This window comes from Salvelinus namaycush, chromosome 24 (genome assembly GCF_016432855.1).
Source record: "Salvelinus namaycush isolate Seneca chromosome 24, SaNama_1.0, whole genome shotgun sequence".
Lineage (NCBI taxonomy): Eukaryota > Metazoa > Chordata > Actinopteri > Salmoniformes > Salmonidae > Salvelinus > Salvelinus namaycush.
Genome location: NC_052330.1, coordinates 22,321,243 through 22,326,696, shown reverse-complemented (window position 1 = coordinate 22,326,696; position 5,454 = coordinate 22,321,243).

The window sequence follows — 5,454 nt, the reverse complement described above, 5'->3', positions numbered from 1 at the left end:
GATCTGAGACAAGAGAGAGTCCGTATAGGTGTTATTACAATGGAAATCATAGACACACAGTCACAAGCAGACCCACACACACTCTTCTTGAAGCGTACACACACAGTATGCCAACAGACATAGACATACACACACAGATTATTTTTCTGGTTGATTAAATTCATTTGTGACATGTTGATTTCTTCAACAATTCAAGAGTCATATTCTGCAGTGTTGCTGTGCTCAAACCAGAGGGAGAGAGAAGAGAAAAGGGGTGAATCTTCCACCTTACTGACATCTCTTCCTCCTCTCCTCCCTCTCTCTCTCTACCCCGACCCTCATCCCCTCCAGCCCTACACATGCCCACTCACAGGGAGCCATATGTTCCAACCCCATCACCCTCAGACATGGGGCAGCATCTGCTGACTACAGGGATCACAGTGTGTGTGTGTGTGTGTGACAGATGAAGAGAGAGAGCGAGAGAGAGCCACTGTTACAACATAACATGACATTTGAAATGCCTTTATCCTTCTGGAAATTTTGTGAGTGTAATGTTTACTGTTTATTTTTTTATTGTTTATTTCACTTTTGTTTATTATCTATTTCACTTGCTTTGGTAATGTAAACATATGTTTCCCATGCCAATAAAGCTCCTTAAATTGAAATTGACAGGAAGAGTGAGAGAGAGAGAAAGAAAGGGAGACATATAGAGAGATCAAATCAAATCAAATCAAGTTTATTTTATATAGCCCTTCGTACATCAGCTAATATCTCAAAGTGCTGTACAGAAACCCAGCCTAAAACCCCAAACAGCAAGCAATGCAGGTGTAGAAGCACGGTGGCTAGGAAAAACTCCCTAGATAGATAGACAGGAAGAGAGATAGAGAGGCAGAGAGAGAGTGTCTGTAAGAGCATGTGTGCTGTAGGGGGTAACATGACTCTTCATCAACAGGAAGCAAATAATAAGTACAGTCTGTATGTGTGTCGCATGTGAATCCATCCATGTATGTGTTTGCATGTGAATCTATCCATGTGTGTGTTTGCATGTGAATCTATCCATGTGTGTGTTTGCATGTGAATCTATCCATGTATGTGTTTGTATGTGAATCTATCCATGTGTGTGTTTGCATGTGAATCCATCCATGTGTGTGTTTGTATGTGAATCTATCCATGTGTGTGTTTGCATGTGAATCCATCCATGTGTGTGTTTGTATGTGAATCTATCCATGTGTGTGTCGCATGTGAATCTATCCATGTGTGTGTTTGTATGTGAATCTATCCATGTGTGTGTTTGTATGTGAATCTATCCATGTGTGTGTTTGCATGTGAATCTATCCATGTGTGTGTTTGTATGTGAATCTATCCATGTGTGTGTTTGTATGTGAATCTATCCATGTGTGTGTCGCATGTGAATCTATCCATGTGTGTGTTTGCATGTGAATCTATCCATGTGTGTGTTTGCATGTGAATCTATCCATGTGTGTGTTTGTATGTGAATCTATCCATGTGTGTGTTTGTATGTGAATCTATCCATGTGTGTGTTTGCATGTGAATCTATCCATGTGTGTGTTTGCATGTGAATCTATCCATGTGTGTGTTTGTATGTGAATCTATCCATGTGTGTGTTTGCATGTGAATCTATCCATGTGTGTGTTTGCATGTGAATCTATCCATGTGTGTGTTTGCATGTGAATCTATCCATGTGTGTGTTTGCATGTGAATCTATCCATGTGTGTGTTTGTATGTGAATCTATCCATGTGTGTGTTTGCATGTGAATCTATCCATGTGTGTGTTTGTATGTGAATCTATCCATGTTTGTGTTTGTATGTGAATCTATCCATGTGTGTGTTTGTATGTGAATCTATCCATGTGTGTGTTTGCATGTGAATCTATCCATGTGTGTGTTTGCATGTGAATCTATCCATGTGTGTGTTTGCATGTGAATCTATCCATGTGTGTGTGTCGCATGTGAATCTATCCATGTGTGTGTTTGCATGTGAATCTATCCATGTGTGTGTTTGCATGTGAATCTATCCATGTGTGTGTTTGTATGTGAATCTATCCATGTGTGTGTTTGCATGTGAATCTATCCATGTGTGTGTTTGCATGTGAATCTATCCATGTGTGTGTTTGCATGTGAATCTATCCATGTGTGTGTTTGCATGTGAATCTATCCATGTGTGTGTTTGTATGTGAATCTATCCATGTGTGTGTTTGCATGTGAATCTATCCATGTGTGTGTTTGTATGTGAATCTATCCATGTTTGTGTTTGTATGTGAATCTATCCATGTGTGTGTTTGTATGTGAATCTATCCATGTGTGTGTTTGCATGTGAATCTATCCATGTGTGTGTTTGCATGTGAATCTATCCATGTGTGTGTTTGCATGTGAATCTATCCATGTGTGTGTGTCGCATGTGAATCTATCCATGTGTGTGTTTGCATGTGAATCTATCCATGTGTGTGTTTGTATGTGAATCTATCCATGTGTGTGTTTGCATGTGAATCTATCCATGTGTGTGTTTGCATGTGAATCTATCCATGTGTGTGTTTGTATGTGAATCTATCCATGTGTGTTTGCATGTGAATCTATCCATGTGTGTGTTTGTATGTGAATCTATCCATGTGTGTGTTTGTATGTGAATCTATCCATGTGTGTGTTTGCATGTGAATCTATCCATGTGTGTGTTTGCATGTGAATCTATCCATGTGTGTGTTTGTATGTGAATCTATCCATGTGTGTCGCATGTGAATCTATCCATGTGTGTGTTTGCATGTGAATCTATCCATGTGTGTGTGTGCATGTGAATCTATCCATGTGTGTGTTTGCATGTGAATCTATCCATGTGTGTGTTTGTATGTGAATCTATCCATGTGTGTGTTTGTATGTGAATCTATCCATGTGTGTGTTTGTATGTGAATCTATCCATGTGTGTGTTTGTATGTGAATCTATCCATGTGTGTGTTTGCATGTGAATCTATCCATGTGTGTGTTTGCATGTGAATCTATCCATGTGTGTGTTTGCATGTGAATCTATCCATGTGTGTGTTTGTATGTGAATCTATCCATGTGTGTGTTTGCATGTGAATCTATCCATGTGTGTGTTTGCATGTGAATCTATCCATGTGTGTGTTTGTATGTGAATCTATCCATGTGTGTGTTTGCATGTGAATCTATCCATGTGTGTGTTTGCATGTGAATCTATCCATGTGTGTGTTGCATGTGAATCTATCCATGTGTGTGTTTGCATGTGAATCTATCCATGTGTGTGTTTGCATGTGAATCTATCCATGTGTGTGTTTGTATGTGAATCTATCCATGTGTGTGTTTGTATGTGAATCTATCCATGTGTGTGTTTGCTATGTGAATCTATCCATGTGTGTGTTTTCTATGTGAATCTATCCATGTGTGTGTTTGTATGTGAATCTATCCATGTGTGTGTTTGCATGTGAATCTATCCATGTGTGTGTTTGTATGTGAATCTATCCATGTGTGTGTTTGTATGTGAATCTATCCATGTGTGTGTTTGTATGTGAATCTATCCATGTGTGTGTTTGCATGTGAATCTATCCATGTGTGTGTTTGCATGTGAATCTATCCATGTGTGTGTTTGTATGTGAATCTATCCATGTGTGTGTTTGTATGTGAATCTATCCATGTGTGTGTTTGTATGTGAATCTATCCATGTGTGTGTTTGCATGTGAATCTATCCATGTGTGTGTTTGCATGTGAATCTATCCATGTGTGTGTTTGCATGTGAATCTATCCATGTGTGTGTTTGTATGTGAATCTATCCATGTGTGTGTTTGTATGTGAATCTATCCATGTGTGTGTTTGTATGTGAATTATCCATGTTGTGTGTTTGTAGTGAATCTATCCATGTGTGTGTTTGTATGTGAACTATCCATGTGTGTGTTTGTATGTGACTTCGATCCATGTGTGGTGTTTGTATGTTGAATCTATCCATGTGTGTGTTTGCATGTGAATCTATCCATAGTGTGTGTTGGGCTATGTGAAATCTATCCATGTATGTTGTTTGTTGGAATCCTATCCATGTGTGTGTTTGATGTGATCTATCCATGTGTGTGTTTTGTATGTGAATCTATCCATGTGTGTGTTTGCTATGTGAATCTATCCATGTGTGTGTTTGTATGTGAATCTATCCATGTGTGTGTTTGTATGTGAATCTATCCATGTGTGTGTTTGTATGTGAATCTATCCATGTGTGTGTTTGTATGTGAATCTATCCATGTGTGTGTTTGTATGTGAATCTATCCATGTGTGTGTTTGTATGTGAATCTATCCATGTGTGTGTTTGTATGTGAATCTATACATGTGTGTGTTTGTATGTGAATCTATCCATGTGTGTGTTTGCATGTGAATCTATACATGTGTGTGTTTGTATGTGAATCTATCCATGTGTGTGTTTGTATGTGAATCTATACATGTGTGTGTTTGTATGTGAATCTATCCATGTGTGTGTTGTATGTGAATCTATCCATGTGTGTGTTTGTATGTGAAATCTATCCATGTGTGTGTTTGTATGTGAATCTATCCATGTGTGTGTTTGTATGTGAATCTATCCATGTGTGTGTTTGTATGTGAATCTATCCATGTGTGTGTTTGTATGTGAATCTATCCATGTGTGTGTTTGTATGTGAATCTATCCATGTGTGTGTTTGTCTATGTGAATCTATCCATGTGTGTGTTTGCATGTGAATCTATCCATGTGTGTGTTTGTATGTGAATCTATCCATGTGTGTGTTTGTATGTGAATCTATCCATGTGTGTGTTTGTATGTGAATCTATCCATGTGTGTGTTTGCATGTGAATCTATCCATGTGTGTGTTTGCATGTGAATACTTACTCTCTAGTCTTCTACTCCTCTCATATGTCCTCTACCTCTCTGCTCTCCTCTCCTCTCCTCTTCCTCTACCTCTCTGCTCTCTCTCCTCTCATATGTCCTTTCTCTCTGCTCTCCTCTCCTCTCCATTCCTCACCATCTTATCTTCTCTCCTCAAGCATCTCCTCTCTCCTTTCTCTCTACTCTCTCTCTCAGTTCCCTATCTCTCTCGTTTACTCTGCTCTCCTCTCTCATCTCCTCTCTCCTCTTCACTCTACTCTACTCCCTCCTGCTCTCTCCTCTACTCTCTCCTATCCTCTACTCTCCTATCCACTCCACTCTACTCTACCCTCCTCTCTCCTCTACTCTCCTCTCTCCTCTACTCTCCTCTCTACTCTCCTCTCCACTCCACTCCACTCCACTCTACTCTACCCTCCTCTACTCTCCTCTCTCCTCTCCTCTACTCTCCTATCCACTCCACTCTACCCTCCACTCTCCTCTCTACTCTCCTCTACTCTCCTCTCCACTCCACTCTACTCTACCCTCCTCTCTCCCCTACCCTCCTCTCTCCTCTACTCTCCTCTACTCTCCTCTCTACTCTACTCTCTACTCTACTCTCCTCCCTCCTCT